Source organism: Phalangium opilio, unplaced genomic scaffold (genome assembly GCF_054372755.1).
Source record: "Phalangium opilio isolate 3A_F unplaced genomic scaffold, DU_Popi_V2 ptg000009l_1, whole genome shotgun sequence".
Taxonomy (NCBI): Eukaryota; Metazoa; Arthropoda; class Arachnida; order Opiliones; family Phalangiidae; genus Phalangium; species Phalangium opilio.
This window is the reverse complement of record NW_028324146.1, coordinates 13009419-13027193: the sequence shown is the minus strand read 5'-3', so window position 1 is coordinate 13027193 and position 17775 is coordinate 13009419. Positions and strand designations below refer to the sequence as shown.

At 38.1% G+C, this 17775-nt stretch overlaps 22 non-coding genes and 31 pseudogenes across 22 annotated transcripts; 38 read left to right on the top strand and 15 right to left on the bottom strand.

Annotated features, from left to right (window-relative positions):
* Positions 1 to 90: 90 nt before the first annotated feature.
* On the bottom strand, positions 91 to 209 carry LOC149715200 (5S ribosomal RNA; annotated as a pseudogene).
* Positions 210 to 569: 360 nt separating this feature from the next.
* LOC149715199 (5S ribosomal RNA) lies at positions 570 to 688 on the bottom strand (annotated as a pseudogene).
* Positions 689 to 810: 122 nt separating this feature from the next.
* LOC149715198 (5S ribosomal RNA) lies at positions 811 to 913 on the bottom strand (annotated as a pseudogene).
* A 136-nt stretch (positions 914 to 1049) lies between these two features.
* Positions 1050 to 1168, bottom strand: LOC149715197 (5S ribosomal RNA; annotated as a pseudogene).
* A 137-nt stretch (positions 1169 to 1305) lies between these two features.
* Positions 1306 to 1424, bottom strand: LOC149715196 (5S ribosomal RNA; annotated as a pseudogene).
* Positions 1425 to 1785: 361 nt separating this feature from the next.
* On the bottom strand, positions 1786 to 1904 carry LOC149715195 (5S ribosomal RNA; annotated as a pseudogene).
* Positions 1905 to 2263: 359 nt separating this feature from the next.
* On the bottom strand, positions 2264 to 2382 carry LOC149715194 (5S ribosomal RNA; annotated as a pseudogene).
* Positions 2383 to 2519: 137 nt separating this feature from the next.
* LOC149715193 (5S ribosomal RNA) lies at positions 2520 to 2638 on the bottom strand (annotated as a pseudogene).
* A 137-nt stretch (positions 2639 to 2775) lies between these two features.
* On the bottom strand, positions 2776 to 2894 carry LOC149715192 (5S ribosomal RNA; annotated as a pseudogene).
* A 122-nt stretch (positions 2895 to 3016) lies between these two features.
* LOC149715191 (5S ribosomal RNA) lies at positions 3017 to 3135 on the bottom strand (annotated as a pseudogene).
* A 378-nt stretch (positions 3136 to 3513) lies between these two features.
* Positions 3514 to 3616, bottom strand: LOC149715190 (5S ribosomal RNA; annotated as a pseudogene).
* Positions 3617 to 3751: 135 nt separating this feature from the next.
* Positions 3752 to 3870, bottom strand: LOC149715189 (5S ribosomal RNA; annotated as a pseudogene).
* Positions 3871 to 4007: 137 nt separating this feature from the next.
* LOC149715188 (5S ribosomal RNA) lies at positions 4008 to 4126 on the bottom strand (annotated as a pseudogene).
* A 122-nt stretch (positions 4127 to 4248) lies between these two features.
* LOC149715187 (5S ribosomal RNA) lies at positions 4249 to 4367 on the bottom strand (annotated as a pseudogene).
* Positions 4368 to 4504: 137 nt separating this feature from the next.
* On the bottom strand, positions 4505 to 4623 carry LOC149715186 (5S ribosomal RNA; annotated as a pseudogene).
* Positions 4624 to 5008: 385 nt separating this feature from the next.
* Positions 5009 to 5127, top strand: LOC149715185 (5S ribosomal RNA). The gene has a single exon (XR_016371761.1). It is a non-coding gene; the product is annotated as a 5S ribosomal RNA (ribosomal RNA).
* A 137-nt stretch (positions 5128 to 5264) lies between these two features.
* LOC149715184 (5S ribosomal RNA) lies at positions 5265 to 5383 on the top strand (annotated as a pseudogene).
* Positions 5384 to 5730: 347 nt separating this feature from the next.
* On the top strand, positions 5731 to 5849 carry LOC149715183 (5S ribosomal RNA; annotated as a pseudogene).
* A 586-nt stretch (positions 5850 to 6435) lies between these two features.
* Positions 6436 to 6554, top strand: LOC149715182 (5S ribosomal RNA). The gene has a single exon (XR_016373614.1). It is a non-coding gene; the product is annotated as a 5S ribosomal RNA (ribosomal RNA).
* Positions 6555 to 6690: 136 nt separating this feature from the next.
* On the top strand, positions 6691 to 6809 carry LOC149715181 (5S ribosomal RNA). Its single transcript, XR_016374259.1, has one exon. It is a non-coding gene; the product is annotated as a 5S ribosomal RNA (ribosomal RNA).
* Positions 6810 to 6946: 137 nt separating this feature from the next.
* On the top strand, positions 6947 to 7065 carry LOC149715180 (5S ribosomal RNA). The gene has a single exon (XR_016371755.1). It is a non-coding gene; the product is annotated as a 5S ribosomal RNA (ribosomal RNA).
* A 134-nt stretch (positions 7066 to 7199) lies between these two features.
* On the top strand, positions 7200 to 7318 carry LOC149715179 (5S ribosomal RNA). The gene has a single exon (XR_016374245.1). It is a non-coding gene; the product is annotated as a 5S ribosomal RNA (ribosomal RNA).
* Positions 7319 to 7680: 362 nt separating this feature from the next.
* On the top strand, positions 7681 to 7799 carry LOC149715178 (5S ribosomal RNA). Its single transcript, XR_016373610.1, has one exon. It is a non-coding gene; the product is annotated as a 5S ribosomal RNA (ribosomal RNA).
* Positions 7800 to 7935: 136 nt separating this feature from the next.
* On the top strand, positions 7936 to 8054 carry LOC149715177 (5S ribosomal RNA). The gene has a single exon (XR_016374257.1). It is a non-coding gene; the product is annotated as a 5S ribosomal RNA (ribosomal RNA).
* A 137-nt stretch (positions 8055 to 8191) lies between these two features.
* LOC149715176 (5S ribosomal RNA) lies at positions 8192 to 8310 on the top strand. The gene has a single exon (XR_016371753.1). It is a non-coding gene; the product is annotated as a 5S ribosomal RNA (ribosomal RNA).
* Positions 8311 to 8444: 134 nt separating this feature from the next.
* LOC149715175 (5S ribosomal RNA) lies at positions 8445 to 8563 on the top strand. The gene has a single exon (XR_016374244.1). It is a non-coding gene; the product is annotated as a 5S ribosomal RNA (ribosomal RNA).
* Positions 8564 to 8925: 362 nt separating this feature from the next.
* Positions 8926 to 9044, top strand: LOC149715174 (5S ribosomal RNA). The gene has a single exon (XR_016374221.1). It is a non-coding gene; the product is annotated as a 5S ribosomal RNA (ribosomal RNA).
* A 138-nt stretch (positions 9045 to 9182) lies between these two features.
* Positions 9183 to 9301, top strand: LOC149715173 (5S ribosomal RNA; annotated as a pseudogene).
* Positions 9302 to 9663: 362 nt separating this feature from the next.
* On the top strand, positions 9664 to 9782 carry LOC149715172 (5S ribosomal RNA; annotated as a pseudogene).
* Positions 9783 to 9919: 137 nt separating this feature from the next.
* On the top strand, positions 9920 to 10038 carry LOC149715171 (5S ribosomal RNA; annotated as a pseudogene).
* Positions 10039 to 10161: 123 nt separating this feature from the next.
* LOC149715170 (5S ribosomal RNA) lies at positions 10162 to 10280 on the top strand (annotated as a pseudogene).
* A 136-nt stretch (positions 10281 to 10416) lies between these two features.
* On the top strand, positions 10417 to 10535 carry LOC149715169 (5S ribosomal RNA; annotated as a pseudogene).
* A 362-nt stretch (positions 10536 to 10897) lies between these two features.
* On the top strand, positions 10898 to 11016 carry LOC149715168 (5S ribosomal RNA). The gene has a single exon (XR_016373587.1). It is a non-coding gene; the product is annotated as a 5S ribosomal RNA (ribosomal RNA).
* A 136-nt stretch (positions 11017 to 11152) lies between these two features.
* On the top strand, positions 11153 to 11271 carry LOC149715167 (5S ribosomal RNA). The gene has a single exon (XR_016374256.1). It is a non-coding gene; the product is annotated as a 5S ribosomal RNA (ribosomal RNA).
* Positions 11272 to 11405: 134 nt separating this feature from the next.
* LOC149715166 (5S ribosomal RNA) lies at positions 11406 to 11524 on the top strand. Its single transcript, XR_016371747.1, has one exon. It is a non-coding gene; the product is annotated as a 5S ribosomal RNA (ribosomal RNA).
* Positions 11525 to 11661: 137 nt separating this feature from the next.
* On the top strand, positions 11662 to 11780 carry LOC149715165 (5S ribosomal RNA; annotated as a pseudogene).
* Positions 11781 to 12127: 347 nt separating this feature from the next.
* LOC149715164 (5S ribosomal RNA) lies at positions 12128 to 12246 on the top strand (annotated as a pseudogene).
* A 586-nt stretch (positions 12247 to 12832) lies between these two features.
* On the top strand, positions 12833 to 12951 carry LOC149715163 (5S ribosomal RNA). The gene has a single exon (XR_016373563.1). It is a non-coding gene; the product is annotated as a 5S ribosomal RNA (ribosomal RNA).
* Positions 12952 to 13087: 136 nt separating this feature from the next.
* LOC149715162 (5S ribosomal RNA) lies at positions 13088 to 13206 on the top strand. The gene has a single exon (XR_016374255.1). It is a non-coding gene; the product is annotated as a 5S ribosomal RNA (ribosomal RNA).
* Positions 13207 to 13343: 137 nt separating this feature from the next.
* LOC149715161 (5S ribosomal RNA) lies at positions 13344 to 13462 on the top strand. The gene has a single exon (XR_016371752.1). It is a non-coding gene; the product is annotated as a 5S ribosomal RNA (ribosomal RNA).
* A 134-nt stretch (positions 13463 to 13596) lies between these two features.
* LOC149715160 (5S ribosomal RNA) lies at positions 13597 to 13715 on the top strand. Its single transcript, XR_016374243.1, has one exon. It is a non-coding gene; the product is annotated as a 5S ribosomal RNA (ribosomal RNA).
* A 362-nt stretch (positions 13716 to 14077) lies between these two features.
* Positions 14078 to 14196, top strand: LOC149715159 (5S ribosomal RNA). The gene has a single exon (XR_016373504.1). It is a non-coding gene; the product is annotated as a 5S ribosomal RNA (ribosomal RNA).
* Positions 14197 to 14332: 136 nt separating this feature from the next.
* Positions 14333 to 14451, top strand: LOC149715158 (5S ribosomal RNA). The gene has a single exon (XR_016374254.1). It is a non-coding gene; the product is annotated as a 5S ribosomal RNA (ribosomal RNA).
* A 137-nt stretch (positions 14452 to 14588) lies between these two features.
* On the top strand, positions 14589 to 14707 carry LOC149715157 (5S ribosomal RNA). The gene has a single exon (XR_016371751.1). It is a non-coding gene; the product is annotated as a 5S ribosomal RNA (ribosomal RNA).
* Positions 14708 to 14841: 134 nt separating this feature from the next.
* LOC149715156 (5S ribosomal RNA) lies at positions 14842 to 14960 on the top strand. The gene has a single exon (XR_016374242.1). It is a non-coding gene; the product is annotated as a 5S ribosomal RNA (ribosomal RNA).
* A 362-nt stretch (positions 14961 to 15322) lies between these two features.
* On the top strand, positions 15323 to 15441 carry LOC149715155 (5S ribosomal RNA). Its single transcript, XR_016374220.1, has one exon. It is a non-coding gene; the product is annotated as a 5S ribosomal RNA (ribosomal RNA).
* A 138-nt stretch (positions 15442 to 15579) lies between these two features.
* On the top strand, positions 15580 to 15698 carry LOC149715154 (5S ribosomal RNA; annotated as a pseudogene).
* Positions 15699 to 16060: 362 nt separating this feature from the next.
* LOC149715153 (5S ribosomal RNA) lies at positions 16061 to 16179 on the top strand (annotated as a pseudogene).
* A 137-nt stretch (positions 16180 to 16316) lies between these two features.
* On the top strand, positions 16317 to 16435 carry LOC149715152 (5S ribosomal RNA; annotated as a pseudogene).
* A 123-nt stretch (positions 16436 to 16558) lies between these two features.
* Positions 16559 to 16677, top strand: LOC149715151 (5S ribosomal RNA; annotated as a pseudogene).
* A 136-nt stretch (positions 16678 to 16813) lies between these two features.
* Positions 16814 to 16932, top strand: LOC149715150 (5S ribosomal RNA; annotated as a pseudogene).
* A 362-nt stretch (positions 16933 to 17294) lies between these two features.
* LOC149715149 (5S ribosomal RNA) lies at positions 17295 to 17413 on the top strand (annotated as a pseudogene).
* A 138-nt stretch (positions 17414 to 17551) lies between these two features.
* On the top strand, positions 17552 to 17670 carry LOC149715148 (5S ribosomal RNA; annotated as a pseudogene).
* Positions 17671 to 17775: the final 105 nt, after the last annotated feature.

The window sequence follows — 17775 nt, the reverse complement described above, 5'->3', positions numbered from 1 at the left end:
ACCTTCATCTTTTTAAAACAATAACAAAAAGAAAATAAGTTTGCTTTTTTTAAATCCATGGGAATTTAAAAGAGGAAAAAAAAGTGAAAAAGCCAACGGCACGCAGTGTTCCTAAGTGGTCTCCCTCCCAAGTAGTGACTGCGCTCGACGCTGCTTAACTTCGGTTATCGGACGAGAACCGGTGTATTCAGCGTGATATGGCCGTTTCCGAGAGTGCTAGTTAATAATTTGAATTTAATTAACTTTCATCTTTATAAAACAATAACAAAATGAAGATATGTGTGCTTTTTTCAAATCGGGTGGAATTTTAAAGAGGAAACAAAAGTGAAAAACCAACGGCACGCAGTATTCTTAAGTACTGACTGCGCTCGACGCTGCTAACGTCGGCGATCGGACGAGAACCGGTGTTCTCAGCTTGATATGGCCGTTGCCGATAGTGCTAGATAATAATTCGAATTTAAATTAAGTGAGATAAATTAACCTTCATCTTTTTAAAACAATAACAAAAAGAAAACATGTTTGCTATTTTCATATCTATTAAAATTTAAAAGAGGAAAAAAAAGTGAAAAAGCCAACGGCACGCAGTGTTCCTAAGTGGTCTCCCTCCCAAGTACTGACTGCGCTCGACGCTTCTTAACTTCGGTTATCGGACGAGAACCGGTGTATTCAGCGTGTTATGGCCGTTGCCGAGAGTGCTAGTTAATAATTTGAATTAAATTAACTTTCATCTTTATAACACAATAACAAAAAGAAGATATGTTTGCTTTTTTCATATTTGGTGGAATTTGAAAGAGGAAGCAAAAGTAAAAAAGCCAACGGCACGCAGTATTCCCAAGTACTGTATGCGCTCGACGCTGCTTAACTTCGGTGATCGGACGAGAACCGGTGTTCTCAGCGTGATATGGCCGTTGCCTAGAGTGCTAGATAATAATTCGAATTTCAATTAAGTGAGACAATTTGACCTTCATCTTTTTAAAACAATAACAAAAAAAAACATGTTTGCTTTTTTCATATCTATTAAAATTTAAAAGAGGAAAAAAAAGTGAAAAAACCAACGGCTCGCAGTGTTCCTAAGTGGTCTCCCTCCCAAGTACTGACTGCGCTCGACGCTGCTTAACTTCGGTGAACGGACGAGAACCGGTGTATTCAGCGTGATATGGTCGTTGCCGAGAGTGCTAGTTAATAATTCGAATTTAAATTAAGTGAGACAAATTAACCTTCATCAATTTAAAAAAATAACAAAATGAAAGCATGTTTGCTTTTTTCATATCTATTAAAATTTAAAAGAGGAAAAAAAAGTGAAAAAGCCAACGGCACGCAGTGTTCCTAAGTGGTCTCCCTCCCAAGTAGTGACTGCGCTCGACGCTGCTTAACTTCGGCTATCGGACGAGAACCGGTGTATTCAGCGTGATATGGCCGTTGCCGAGAGTGCTAGTTAATAATTTTAATTTAATTAACTTTCATCTTTATAAAACAATAACAAAAAGAAGATATGTTTGCTTTTTTCATATTTGGTGGAGTTTGAAAGAGGAAACAAAAGTGAAAAATCCAACGGCACGCAGTATTCCCAAGTACTGTATGCGCTCGACGCTGCTTAACTTCGGTTATCGGACGAGAACCGGTGTATTCAGCGTGATATGGCCGTTGCCGAGAGTGCTAGTTAATAATTCGAATTTAAATTAAGTCAGACAAATTAACCTTCATCATTTTTAAACAATAACAAAAAAAACATGTTTGCTTTTTTTCATATCTATTAAAATTTAAAAGAGGAAAAAAAAGTGAAAAAGCCAACGGCACGCAGTGTTCCTAAGTGGTCTCCCTCCGAAGTAGTGACTGCGCTCGACGCTGCTTAACTTCGGTTATCGGACGAGAACCGGTGTATTCAGCGTGATATGGCCGTTGCCGAGAGTGCTAGTAAATAATTTTAATTTAATTAACTTTCATCTTTATAAAACAATAACAAAAAGAAGATATGTTTGCTTTTTTCATATTTGGTGGAATTTGAAATAGGAAACAAAAGTGAAAAACCAACGACACGCAGTATTCCCAAGTACTGACTGCGCTCGACGCTGCTAACGTCGGCGATCGGACGAGAACCGGTGTTCTCAGCGTGATTTGGCCGTTGCCGAGAGTGCTAGTTAATAATTCGAATTTAAATTAAGTGAGACAAATTAACCTTCATCATTTTAAAACAATAACAAAATGAAAACATGTTTGCTTTTTTCATATCTATAGGAATTTAAAAGAGGAAAAAAAGTGAAAAAGCCAACGGCACGCAGTGTTCCTAAGTTGTCTCCCTCCCTAGTACTGACTGCGCTCGACGCTGCTTAACTTCGGTGATCGGACGAGAACCGCTGTATTCAGCGTGATATGGTCGTTGCCGAGAATGCTAGTTAATAATTCGAATTTAAATTAAGTGAGACAAATTAACCTTCATCATTTTAAAACAATAACAAAATGAAAACATGTTTGCTTTTTTCATATCTATTAAAATTTAAAAGAGGGAAAAAAAGTGAAAAAGCCAACGGCACGCAGTGTTCCTAAGTGGTCTCCCTCCCAAGCAGTGACTGTGCTCGACGCTGCTTAACTTCGGTTATCGGACGAGAACCGGTGTATTCAGCGTGATGTAGCCGTTGCCGAGAGTGCTAGTTAATAATTCGAATTTAAATTAAGTGAGACAAATTAATCTTCATCATTTTAAAACAATAACAAAATGAAAACATGTTTGCTTTTTTCATATCTATTAAAATTTAAAAGAGGGAAAAAAAGTGAAAAAGCCAACGGCACGCAGTGTTCCTAAGTGGTCTCCCTCCCAAGTAGTGACTGTGCTCGACGCTGCTTAACTTCGGTTATCGGACGAGAACCGGTGTATTCAGCGTGATATGGCCGTTGCCGAGAGTGCTAGTTAATAATTTTAATTTAATTAACTTTCATCTTTATAAAACAATAACAAAAAGAAGATATGTTTGCTTTTTTCATATTTGGTGGAATTTGAAAGAGGAAAAAAAAGTGAAAAAGCCAACGGCACGCAGTGTTCCTAAGTTGTCTCCCTCCCTAGTACTGACTGCGCTCGACGCTGCTTAACTTCGGTTATCGGACGAGAACCGGTTTATTCAGCGTGATATGGCCGTTGCCGAGAGTGCTAGGTAATAATTCGAATTTAAATTAAGTGAGACAAATTAACCATCATCTTTTTAAAACAATAACAAAAAGAAAATAAGTTTGCTTTTTTCAAATCTATTGGAATTTAAAAGAGGAAAAAAAAGTGAAAAAGCCAACGGCACGCAGTGTACCTAAGTGGTTTCCCTCCCAAGTAGTGACTGTGCTCGATGCTGCTTAACTTCGGTTATCGGACGAGTACCGGTGTATTCAGCGTGTTATGGCCGTTGCCGAGAGTGCTAGTTAATAATTTGAATTAAATTAACTTTCATCTTTATAAAACAATAACAAAAAGAAGATATGTTTGCTTTTTTCATATTTGGTGGAATTTGAAAGAGGAAGCAAAAGTAAAAAAGCCAACGGCACGCAGTATTCCCAAGTACTGTATGCGCTCGACGCTGCTTAACTTCGGTGATCGGACGAGAACCGGTGTTCTCAGCGTGATATGGCCGTTGCCTAGAGTGCTAGATAATAATTCGAATTTCAATTAAGTGAGACAATTTGACCTTCTTCTTTTTAAAACAATAACAAAAAAAACATGTTTGCTTTTTTCATATCTATTAAAATTTAAAAGAGGAAAAAAAAGTGAAAAAACCAACGGCTCGCAGTGTTCCTAAGTGGTCTCCCTCCCAAGTACTGACTGCGCTCGACGCTGCTTAACTTCGGTGATCCGACGAGAACCGGTGTTTTCAGCGTGATATGGCCGTTGCCGAGAGTGCTAGATAATAATTCGAACTTAAATTAAGTGAGACAAATTGACCTTCATCTTTTTAAAACAATAACAAAAAGAAAATATGTTTGCTTTTTTCATATCTATAGGAATTTAAAAGAGGAAAAAAAAGTGAAAAAGCCAACGGCACGCAGTGTTCCTAAGTGGTCTCCCTCCCAAGTAGTGACTGCGCTCGACGCTGCTTAACTTCGGCTATCGGACGAGAACCGGTGTATTCAGCGTGATATGGCCGTTGCCGAGAGTGCTAGTTAATAATTTTAATTTAATTAACTTTCATCTTTATAAAACAATAACAAAAAGAAGATATGTTTGCTTTTTTCATATTTGGTGGAATTTGAAAGAGGAAACAAAAGTGAAAAAGCCAACGGCACGCAGTGTTCCTAAGTTGTCTCCCTCCCTAGTACTGACTGCGCTCGACGCTGCTTAACTTCGGTTATCGGACGAGAACCGGTTTATTCAGCGTGATATGGCCGTTGCCGAGAGTGCTAGGTAATAATTCGAATTTAAATTAAGTGAGACAAATTAACCATCATCTTTTTAAAACAATAACAAAAAGAAAATAAGTTTGCTTTTTTCAAATCTATTGGAATTTAAAAGAGGAAAAAAAAGTGAAAAAGCCAACGGCACGCAGTGTACCTAAGTGGTTTCCCTCCCAAGTAGTGACTGTGCTCGATGCTGCTTAACTTCGGTTATCGGACGAGTACCGGTGTATTCAGCGTGATATGGCCGTTGCCGAGAGTGCTAGTTAATAATTTGAATTTAATTAACTTTCATCTTTATAAAACAATAAGAAAAAGAACATATGTTTGCTTTTTTTATATCTGATGGAATTTTAAAGAGGGAAATGCTTTTTTCATATCTATTAAAATTTAAAAGACGAAAAAAAAATTGACACTGGTTCTCGTCCGATCGCCGAAGTTAAGCACCGTCGAGCGCAGTCAGTACTTGGGAGGGAGTACACTTAGGAACACTGCGTGCCGTTGGCTTTTTCACTTTTTTTCCTCTTTTAAATTCCAATAGATATGAAAAAAGCAAACATATTTTCTTTTTGTTATTGTTTTAAAAAGATGGTTAATTTGTCTCACTTAATTTAAATTCGAATTATTATCTAGCACCCTCGGCAACGGCCATATCACGCTGAAAACACCGGTTCTCGTCCGATCACCGCAGTTAAGCAGCGCCGAGCGCAGTCAGTACTTGGGAGGGAGACCACTTAGGAACACTGCGTGCCGTTGTCTTTTTCACTTTTTTTTCCTCATTTAAATTCCAATAGATATGAAAAAAGCAAACATATTTTCTTTTTGTTATTGTTTTAAAAAGATGAAAGATAATTTGTCTCACTTAATTTAAATTCGAACTATTATCTAGCACTCTCGGCAACGGCCATATCACGCTTAAAACACCGGTTCTCGTCCGATCACCGCAGTTAAGCAGCGTCGAGCGCAGTCAGTACTTGGGAGGGAGACCACTTAGGAACACTGTGTGCCGTTGGCTTTTTCACTTTTGTTTCCTCTTTTAAATTCCATCAGATATGAAAAAAGCAAACATATCTTCTTTTTGTTATTGTTTTCTAAAGATGAAGGTTAATTAAATTCAAATTATTAAATAGGTCTCTCGGCAACGGCCATATCAAGCTGAAAACACCGGTTCTCGTCCGATCACCGAAAATAAGCACCGTCGAGCGCAGTCAGTACTTGGAAACTCTGCGTGGCGTTGGCTTTTTCACTTATGTTTCCTCTTTTAAATTCCATCAGATATGAAAAAAGCAAACATATCTTCTTTTTGTTATTGTTTTATAAAGATAAAGGTTAATTAAATTCAAATTATTAATTAGCACTCTCGGCAACGGCCATATCACGCTGAAAACACCGGTTCTCGTCCGATCACCGAAGTTAAGAAGCGTCGAGCGCAGTCAGTACTTGGGAGGGAGACAACTTAGGAACACTGCGTGCCGTTGGCTTTTTCACTTTTTTTTCCTCTTTTAAATTCCAATAGATATGAAAAAAGCAAACATATTTTCTTTTTGTTATTGTTTTAAAAAGATGAAGGATAATTTGTCTCACTTAATTTAAATTCGAATTATTATCTAGCACTCTCGGCAACGACCATATCACACTGAAAACACCGGTTCTCGTCCGATCACCGCAGTTAAGCAGCGTCGAGCGCAGTCAGTACTTGGAAACTCTGCGTGCCGTCGGCTTTTTCACTTTTGTTTCCTCTTTTAAATTCCATCAGATATGAAAAAAGCAAACATATCTTCTATTTGTTATTTTTTATAAAGATGAAGGTTAATTAAATTCAAATTATTAAATAGCACTCTCGGCAACGGCCATATCAAGCTGAAAACACCGGTTATCGTCCGATCACCGAAAATAAGCAGCGTCGAGCGCAGTCAGTACTTGGAAACTCTGCGTGCCGTTGGCTTTTTCACTTATGTTTCCTCTTTTAAATTCCATCAGATATGAAAAAAGCAAACATATCTTCTTTTTGTTATTGTTTTATAAAGATGAAGGTTAATTAAATTCAAATTATTAATTAGCACTCTCGGCAACGGCCATATCACGCTGAAAACACCGGTTCTCGTCCGATCACCGAAGTTAAGAAGCGTCGAGCGCAGTCAGTACTTGGGTGGGAGACCACTTAGGAACACTGCGTGCCGTTGGCTTTTTCACTTTTTTTCCTCTTTTAAATTCCAATAGATATGAAAAAAGCAAACATATTTTCTTTTTGTTATTGTTTTAAAAAGATGATGGTTAATTTGTCTCACTTAATTTAAATTCGAATTATTATCTAGCACTCTCGGCAACGGCCATATCACGCTGAAAACACCGGTTCTCGTCCGATCACCGAAGTTAAGAAGCGTCGAGCGCAGTCAGTACTTGGGAGGGAGACCACTTAGGAACACTGCGTGCCGTTGGCTTTTTCACTTTTTTTTCCTCTTTTAAATTGCAATAGATATGAAAAAAGCAAACATATTTTCTTTTTGTTATTGTTTTAAAAAGATGAAGGTTAATTTGTCTCACTTAATTTAAATTCGAATTATTATCTAGCATTCTCGGCAACGGCCATATCACGCTGAAAACACCGGTTCTCGTCCGATCACCGAAGTTAAGCAGCGTCGAGCGCAGTCAGTACTTGGGAGGGAGACCACTTAGGAACACTGCGTGCCGTTGGCTTTTTCACTTTTTTTTCCTCTTTTAAATTCCTATAGATATGAAAAAAGCAAACATATTTTCTTTTTGTTATTGTTTTAAAAAGATGGTCAATTTGTCTCACTTAATTTAAATTCGAATTATTATCTAGCACTCTCGGCAACGGCTATATCACGCTGAAAACACCGGTTCTCGTCGGATCACCGAAGTTAAGCAGCGTCGAGCGCAGTCAGTACTTGGGAGGGAGACCACTTAGGAACACTGCGTGCCGTTGGCTTTTTCACTTTTCTTTCCTCTTTTAAATTCCTATAGATATGAAAAAAGCAAACAAATTTTCTTTTTGTTATTGTTTTAAAAAGATGAAGGTCAATTTGTCTCACTTCATTTAAATTCGAATTATTATCTAGCACTCTCGGCAACGGCTATATCAAGCTGAAAACACCGGTTACCGTCCGATCACCGAAGTTAAGCAGCGTCGAGCGCAGTCAGTACTTAGAAACTCTGTGTGCCGTTGGCTTTTTCACTTTTGTTTCCTCTTTTAAATTCCATCAGATATGAAAAAAGCAAACTTATCTTCTTTTTGTTATTGTTTTATAAAGATGAAGGTTAATTAAATTCGAATTATTAAATAGCACTCTCGGCAACGGCCATATCACGCTGAAAACACCGGTTCTCGTCCGATCACCGAAGTTAAGAAGCGTCGAGCGCAGTCAGTACTTGGGTGGGAGACCACTTAGGAACACTGCGTGCCGTTGGCTTTTTCACTTTTTTTCCTCTTTTAAATTCCAATAGATATGAAAAAAGCAAACATATTTTCTTTTTGTTATTGTTTTAAAAAGATGATGGTTAATTTGTCTCACTTAATTTAAATTCGAATTATTATCTAGCACTCTCGGCAACGGCCATATCACGCTGAAAACACCGGTTCTCGTCCGATCACCGAAGTTAAGAAGCGTCGAGCGCAGTCAGTACTTGGGAGGGAGACCACTTAGGAACACTGCGTGCCGTTGGCTTTTTCACTTTTTTTTCCTCTTTTAAATTGCAATAGATATGAAAAAAGCAAACATATTTTCTTTTTGTTATTGTTTTAAAAAGATGAAGGTTAATTTGTCTCACTTAATTTAAATTCGAATTATTATCTAGCATTCTCGGCAACGGCCATATCACGCTGAAAACACCGGTTCTCGTCCGATCACCGAAGTTAAGCAGCGTCGAGCGCAGTCAGTACTTGGGAGGGAGACCACTTAGGAACACTGCGTGCCGTTGGCTTTTTCACTTTTTTTTCCTCTTTTAAATTCCTATAGATATGAAAAAAGCAAACATATTTTCTTTTTGTTATTGTTTTAAAAAGATGGTCAATTTGTCTCACTTAATTTAAATTCGAATTATTATCTAGCACTCTCGGCAACGGCTATATCACGCTGAAAACACCGGTTCTCGTCGGATCACCGAAGTTAAGCAGCGTCGAGCGCAGTCAGTACTTGGGAGGGAGACCACTTAGGAACACTGCGTGCCGTTGGCTTTTTCACTTTTCTTTCCTCTTTTAAATTCCTATAGATATGAAAAAAGCAAACAAATTTTCTTTTTGTTATTGTTTTAAAAAGATGAAGGTCAATTTGTCTCACTTCATTTAAATTCGAATTATTATCTAGCACTCTCGGCAACGGCTATATCAAGCTGAAAACACCGGTTACCGTCCGATCACCGAAGTTAAGCAGCGTCGAGCGCAGTCAGTACTTAGAAACTCTGTGTGCCGTTGGCTTTTTCACTTTTGTTTCCTCTTTTAAATTCCATCAGATATGAAAAAAGCAAACTTATCTTCTTTTTGTTATTGTTTTATAAAGATGAAGGTTAATTAAATTCGAATTATTAAATAGCACTCTCGGCAACGGCCATATCACGCTGAAAACACCGGTTCTCGTCCGATAACCGAAGTTAAGCAGCGTCGAGCGCAGTCAGTACTTGGGAGGGAGACCACTTAGGAACACTGCGTGCCGTTGGCTTTTTCACTTTTTTTTTCCTCTTTTAAATTCCTATAGATATGAAAAAAGCAAACATATTTTCTTTTCGTTATTGTTTTAAAAAGATGAAGGTCAATTTGTCTCACTTAATTTAAATTCGAATTATTATCTAACACTCTCGGCAACGGCCATATCACGCTGAAAACACCGGTTCTCGTCGGATCACCGAAGTTAATCAGCGTCGAGCGCAGTCAGTACTTGGGAGGGAGACCACTTAGGAACACTGCGTGCCGTTGGCTTTTTCACTTTTTTTTCCTCTTTTAAATTCCAATAGATATGAAAAAAGCCAACATGTTTTCTTTTTGTTATTGTTTTAAAATGATGAAGGTTAATTTGTCTCACTTAATTTAAATTCGAATTATTAAATAAAACTCTCGGCAACGGCCATATCACGCTGAAAACACCGGTTCTCGTCCGATTACCGAAGTTAAGCAGCGTCGAGCGCATACAGTACTTGGGAATACTGTGTGCCGTTTGCTTTTTAACTTTTGTTTCCTCTTTCAAATTCCACCAGATATGAAAAAAGCAAACATATCTTCATTATGATATTGTTTTATAAAGATGAAAGCTAATTAAATTCAAATTATTAACTAGCACTCTCGGCAACGGCCATATCACGCTGAATACACCGGCTCTCGTCCGATAACCGAAGTTAAGCAGCGTCGAGCGCAGTCACTACTTGGGAGGGAGAACACTTAGGAACACTGCGTTCCGTTGGCTTTTTCACTTTTTTTTCCTCTTTTAAATTTTAATAGATATGAAAAAAGCAAACATGTTTTCTTTTTGTTATTGTTTTAAAATGATGAAGGTTAATTTGTCTCACTTAATTTAAATTCGAATTATTAACTAGCACCCTCGGCAACGGCCACATCACGCTGAAAACACCGGTTCACGTCCGATCACCGAAGTAAAGCAGCGTCGAGCGCATACAGTACTTGGGAGGGAGACCACTTAGGAACACTGCGTGCCGTTGGCTTTTTCACTTTTTTTTTCCTCTTTTAAATTCCAATAGATATGCAAAAAGCAAACATAACTTCTTTATGTTATTGTTTTATAAAGATGAAAGTAAATTAAATTCAAATTATTAACTAGCACTCTCGGCAACGGCCATATCACGCTGAATACACCGGTTCTCGTCCGATAACCGAAGTTAAGCAGCGTCGATCGCAGTCAGTACGTGGGAGGGAGACCACTTAGGAACACTGCGTGCCGTTGGCTTTTTCACTTTTTTTCCTCTTTTAGATTCCAATAGATATGAAAAAAGCAAACATATTTTCTTTTTGTTATTGTTTTAAAAAGATGAAGGTCAATTTGTCTCACTTAATTTAAATTCGAATTATTATCTAGCACTGTCGGAAACGGCCATATCACGCTGAAAACACCGGTTCTCGTCGGATCACCGAAGTTAAGCAGCGTCGAGCGCAGTCAGTACTTGGGAGGGAGACCACTTAGGAACACTGCGTGCCGTTGGCTTTTTCACTTTTTTTTCCTCTTTTAAATTCCAATAGATATGAAAAAAGCCACCATGTTTTCTTTTTGTTATTGTTTTAAAATGATGAGGGTTAATTTGTCTCACTTAATTTAAATTCGAATTATTAAATAAAACTCTCGGCAACGGCCATATCACGCTGAAAACACCGGTTCTCGTCCGATTACCGAAGTTAAGCAGCGTCGAGCGCATACAGTACTTGGGAATACTGCGTGCCGTTTGCTTTTTAACTTTTGTTACCTCTTTCAAATTCCACCAGATATGAAAAAAGCAAACATATCTTCTTTTTGTTATTGTTTTATAAAGATGAAGGTTAATTAAATTCAAATTATTAATTAGCACTCTCGGCAACGGCCATATCACGCTGAAAACACCGGTTCTCGTCCGATCACCGAAGTTAAGAAGCGTCGAGCGCAGTCAGTACTTGGGTGGGAGACCACTTAGGAACACTGCGTGCCGTTGGCTTTTTCACTTTTTTTCCTCTTTTAAATTCCAATAGATATGAAAAAAGCAAACATATTTTCTTTTTGTTATTGTTTTAAAAAGATGATGGTTAATTTGTCTCACTTAATTTAAATTCGAATTATTATCTAGCACTCTCGGCAACGGCCATATCACGCTGAAAACACCGGTTCTCGTCCGATCACCGAAGTTAAGAAGCGTCGAGCGCAGTCAGTACTTGGGAGGGAGACCACTTAGGAACACTGCGTGCCGTTGGCTTTTTCACTTTTTTTTCCTCTTTTAAATTGCAATAGATATGAAAAAAGCAAACATATTTTCTTTTTGTTATTGTTTTAAAAAGATGGTTAATTTGTCTCACTTAATTTAAATTCGAATTATTATCTAGCACCCTCGGCAACGGCCATATCACGCTGAAAACACCGGTTCTCGTCCGATCACCGCAGTTAAGCAGCGCCGAGCGCAGTCAGTACTTGGGAGGGAGACCACTTAGGAACACTGCGTGCCGTTGTCTTTTTCACTTTTTTTTCCTCATTTAAATTCCAATAGATATGAAAAAAGCAAACATATTTTCTTTTTGTTATTGTTTTAAAAAGATGAAAGATAATTTGTCTCACTTAATTTAAATTCGAACTATTATCTAGCACTCTCGGCAACGGCCATATCACGCTTAAAACACCGGTTCTCGTCCGATCACCGCAGTTAAGCAGCGTCGAGCGCAGTCAGTACTTGGGAGGGAGACCACTTAGGAACACTGTGTGCCGTTGGCTTTTTCACTTTTGTTTCCTCTTTTAAATTCCATCAGATATGAAAAAAGCAAACATATCTTCTTTTTGTTATTGTTTTCTAAAGATGAAGGTTAATTAAATTCAAATTATTAAATAGGTCTCTCGGCAACGGCCATATCAAGCTGAAAACACCGGTTCTCGTCCGATCACCGAAAATAAGCACCGTCGAGCGCAGTCAGTACTTGGAAACTCTGCGTGGCGTTGGCTTTTTCACTTATGTTTCCTCTTTTAAATTCCATCAGATATGAAAAAAGCAAACATATCTTCTTTTTGTTATTGTTTTATAAAGATAAAGGTTAATTAAATTCAAATTATTAATTAGCACTCTCGGCAACGGCCATATCACGCTGAAAACACCGGTTCTCGTCCGATCACCGAAGTTAAGAAGCGTCGAGCGCAGTCAGTACTTGGGAGGGAGACAACTTAGGAACACTGCGTGCCGTTGGCTTTTTCACTTTTTTTTCCTCTTTTAAATTCCAATAGATATGAAAAAAGCAAACATATTTTCTTTTTGTTATTGTTTTAAAAAGATGAAGGATAATTTGTCTCACTTAATTTAAATTCGAATTATTATCTAGCACTCTCGGCAACGACCATATCACACTGAAAACACCGGTTCTCGTCCGATCACCGCAGTTAAGCAGCGTCGAGCGCAGTCAGTACTTGGAAACTCTGCGTGCCGTCGGCTTTTTCACTTTTGTTTCCTCTTTTAAATTCCATCAGATATGAAAAAAGCAAACATATCTTCTATTTGTTATTTTTTATAAAGATGAAGGTTAATTAAATTCAAATTATTAAATAGCACTCTCGGCAACGGCCATATCAAGCTGAAAACACCGGTTATCGTCCGATCACCGAAAATAAGCAGCGTCGAGCGCAGTCAGTACTTGGAAACTCTGCGTGCCGTTGGCTTTTTCACTTATGTTTCCTCTTTTAAATTCCATCAGATATGAAAAAAGCAAACATATCTTCTTTTTGTTATTGTTTTATAAAGATGAAGGTTAATTAAATTCAAATTATTAATTAGCACTCTCGGCAACGGCCATATCACGCTGAAAACACCGGTTCTCGTCCGATCACCGAAGTTAAGAAGCGTCGAGCGCAGTCAGTACTTGGGTGGGAGACCACTTAGGAACACTGCGTGCCGTTGGCTTTTTCACTTTTTTTCCTCTTTTAAATTCCAATAGATATGAAAAAAGCAAACATATTTTCTTTTTGTTATTGTTTTAAAAAGATGATGGTTAATTTGTCTCACTTAATTTAAATTCGAATTATTATCTAGCACTCTCGGCAACGGCCATATCACGCTGAAAACACCGGTTCTCGTCCGATCACCGAAGTTAAGAAGCGTCGAGCGCAGTCAGTACTTGGGAGGGAGACCACTTAGGAACACTGCGTGCCGTTGGCTTTTTCACTTTTTTTTCCTCTTTTAAATTGCAATAGATATGAAAAAAGCAAACATATTTTCTTTTTGTTATTGTTTTAAAAAGATGAAGGTTAATTTGTCTCACTTAATTTAAATTCGAATTATTATCTAGCATTCTCGGCAACGGCCATATCACGCTGAAAACACCGGTTCTCGTCCGATCACCGAAGTTAAGCAGCGTCGAGCGCAGTCAGTACTTGGGAGGGAGACCACTTAGGAACACTGCGTGCCGTTGGCTTTTTCACTTTTTTTTCCTCTTTTAAATTCCTATAGATATGAAAAAAGCAAACATATTTTCTTTTTGTTATTGTTTTAAAAAGATGGTCAATTTGTCTCACTTAATTTAAATTCGAATTATTATCTAGCACTCTCGGCAACGGCTATATCACGCTGAAAACACCGGTTCTCGTCGGATCACCGAAGTTAAGCAGCGTCGAGCGCAGTCAGTACTTGGGAGGGAGACCACTTAGGAACACTGCGTGCCGTTGGCTTTTTCACTTTTCTTTCCTCTTTTAAATTCCTATAGATATGAAAAAAGCAAACAAATTTTCTTTTTGTTATTGTTTTAAAAAGATGAAGGTCAATTTGTCTCACTTCATTTAAATTCGAATTATTATCTAGCACTCTCGGCAACGGCTATATCAAGCTGAAAACACCGGTTACCGTCCGATCACCGAAGTTAAGCAGCGTCGAGCGCAGTCAGTACTTAGAAACTCTGTGTGCCGTTGGCTTTTTCACTTTTGTTTCCTCTTTTAAATTCCATCAGATATGAAAAAAGCAAACTTATCTTCTTTTTGTTATTGTTTTATAAAGATGAAGGTTAATTAAATTCGAATTATTAAATAGCACTCTCGGCAACGGCCATATCACGCTGAAAACACCGGTTCTCGTCCGATCACCGAAGTTAAGAAGCGTCGAGCGCAGTCAGTACTTGGGTGGGAGACCACTTAGGAACACTGCGTGCCGTTGGCTTTTTCACTTTTTTTCCTCTTTTAAATTCCAATAGATATGAAAAAAGCAAACATATTTTCTTTTTGTTATTGTTTTAAAAAGATGATGGTTAATTTGTCTCACTTAATTTAAATTCGAATTATTATCTAGCACTCTCGGCAACGGCCATATCACGCTGAAAACACCGGTTCTCGTCCGATCACCGAAGTTAAGAAGCGTCGAGCGCAGTCAGTACTTGGGAGGGAGACCACTTAGGAACACTGCGTGCCGTTGGCTTTTTCACTTTTTTTTCCTCTTTTAAATTGCAATAGATATGAAAAAAGCAAACATATTTTCTTTTTGTTATTGTTTTAAAAAGATGAAGGTTAATTTGTCTCACTTAATTTAAATTCGAATTATTATCTAGCATTCTCGGCAACGGCCATATCACGCTGAAAACACCGGTTCTCGTCCGATCACCGAAGTTAAGCAGCGTCGAGCGCAGTCAGTACTTGGGAGGGAGACCACTTAGGAACACTGCGTGCCGTTGGCTTTTTCACTTTTTTTTCCTCTTTTAAATTCCTATAGATATGAAAAAAGCAAACATATTTTCTTTTTGTTATTGTTTTAAAAAGATGGTCAATTTGTCTCACTTAATTTAAATTCGAATTATTATCTAGCACTCTCGGCAACGGCTATATCACGCTGAAAACACCGGTTCTCGTCGGATCACCGAAGTTAAGCAGCGTCGAGCGCAGTCAGTACTTGGGAGGGAGACCACTTAGGAACACTGCGTGCCGTTGGCTTTTTCACTTTTCTTTCCTCTTTTAAATTCCTATAGATATGAAAAAAGCAAACAAATTTTCTTTTTGTTATTGTTTTAAAAAGATGAAGGTCAATTTGTCTCACTTCATTTAAATTCGAATTATTATCTAGCACTCTCGGCAACGGCTATATCAAGCTGAAAACACCGGTTACCGTCCGATCACCGAAGTTAAGCAGCGTCGAGCGCAGTCAGTACTTAGAAACTCTGTGTGCCGTTGGCTTTTTCACTTTTGTTTCCTCTTTTAAATTCCATCAGATATGAAAAAAGCAAACTTATCTTCTTTTTGTTATTGTTTTATAAAGATGAAGGTTAATTAAATTCGAATTATTAAATAGCACTCTCGGCAACGGCCATATCACGCTGAAAACACCGGTTCTCGTCCGATAACCGAAGTTAAGCAGCGTCGAGCGCAGTCAGTACTTGGGAGGGAGACCACTTAGGAACACTGCGTGCCGTTGGCTTTTTCACTTTTTTTTTCCTCTTTTAAATTCCTATAGATATGAAAAAAGCAAACATATTTTCTTTTCGTTATTGTTTTAAAAAGATGAAGGTCAATTTGTCTCACTTAATTTAAATTCGAATTATTATCTAACACTCTCGGCAACGGCCATATCACGCTGAAAACACCGGTTCTCGTCGGATCACCGAAGTTAATCAGCGTCGAGCGCAGTCAGTACTTGGGAGGGAGACCACTTAGGAACACTGCGTGCCGTTGGCTTTTTCACTTTTTTTTCCTCTTTTAAATTCCAATAGATATGAAAAAAGCCAACATGTTTTCTTTTTGTTATTGTTTTAAAATGATGAAGGTTAATTTGTCTCACTTAATTTAAATTCGAATTATTAAATAAAACTCTCGGCAACGGCCATATCACGCTGAAAACACCGGTTCTCGTCCGATTACCGAAGTTAAGCAGCGTCGAGCGCATACAGTACTTGGGAATACTGTGTGCCGTTTGCTTTTTAACTTTTGTTTCCTCTTTCAAATTCCACCAGATATGAAAAAAGCAAACATATCTTCATTATGATATTGTTTTATAAAGATGAAAGCTAATTAAATTCAAATTATTAACTAGCACTCTCGGCAACGGCCATATCACGCTGAATACACCGGCTCTCGTCCGATAACCGAAGTTAAGCAGCGTCGAGCGCAGTCACTACTTGGGAGGGAGAACACTTAGGAACACTGCGTTCCGTTGGCTTTTTCACTTTTTTTTCCTCTTTTAAATTTTAATAGATATGAAAAAAGCAAACATGTTTTCTTTTTGTTATTGTTTTAAAATGATGAAGGTTAATTTGTCTCACTTAATTTAAATTCGAATTATTAACTAGCACCCTCGGCAACGGCCACATCACGCTGAAAACACCGGTTCACGTCCGATCACCGAAGTAAAGCAGCGTCGAGCGCATACAGTACTTGGGAGGGAGACCACTTAGGAACACTGCGTGCCGTTGGCTTTTTCACTTTTTTTTTCCTCTTTTAAATTCCAATAGATATGCAAAAAGCAAACATAACTTCTTTATGTTATTGTTTTATAAAGATGAAAGTAAATTAAATTCAAATTATTAACTAGCACTCTCGGCAACGGCCATATCACGCTGAATACACCGGTTCTCGTCCGATAACCGAAGTTAAGCAGCGTCGATCGCAGTCAGTACGTGGGAGGGAGACCACTTAGGAACACTGCGTGCCGTTGGCTTTTTCACTTTTTTTCCTCTTTTAGATTCCAATAGATATGAAAAAAGCAAACATATTTTCTTTTTGTTATTGTTTTAAAAAGATGAAGGTCAATTTGTCTCACTTAATTTAAATTCGAATTATTATCTAGCACTGTCGGAAACGGCCATATCACGCTGAAAGCACCGGTTCTCGTCGGATCACCGAAGTTAAGCAGCGTCGAGCGCAGTCAGTACTTGGGAGGGAGACCACTTAGGAACACTGCGTGCCGTTGGCTTTTTCACTTTTTTTTCCTCTTTTAAATTCCAATAGATATGAAAAAAGCCACCATGTTTTCTTTTTGTTATTGTTTTAAAATGATGAGGGTTAATTTGTCTCACTTAATTTAAATTCGAATTATTAAATAAAACTCTCGGCAACGGCCATATCACGCTGAAAACACCGGTTCTCGTCCGATTACCGAAGTTAAGCAGCGTCGAGCGCATACAGTACTTGGGAATACTGCGTGCCGTTTGCTTTTTAACTTTTGTTACCTCTTTCAAATTCCACCAGATATGAAAAAAGCAAACATATCTTCATTATGATATTGTTTTATAAAGATGAAAGTTAATTAAATTCAAATTATTAACTAGCACTCTCGGCAACGGCCATATCACGCTGAATACACCGGTTCTCGTCCGATAACCGAAGTTAAGCAGCGTCGAGCGCAGTCACTACTTGGGAGGGAGACCACTTAGGAACACTGCGTTCCGTTGGCTTTTTCACTTTTTTTTCCTCTTTTAAATTTTAATAGATATGAAAAAAAGCAAACATGTTTTCTTTTTGTTATTGTTTTAAAATGATGAAGGTTAATTTGTCTCACTTAATTTAAATTCGAATTATTAACTAGCACCCTCGGCAACGGCCACATCACGCTGAAAACACCGGTTCACGTCCGATCACCGAAGTTAAGCAGCGTCGAGCGCATACAGTACTTGGGAGGGAGACCACTTAGGAACACTGCGTGCCGTTGGCTTTTTCACTTTTTTTTCCTCTTTTAAATTCCAATAGATATGCAAAAAGCAAACATAACTTCTTTTTGTTATTGTTTTATAAAGATGAAAGTAAATTAAATTCAAAT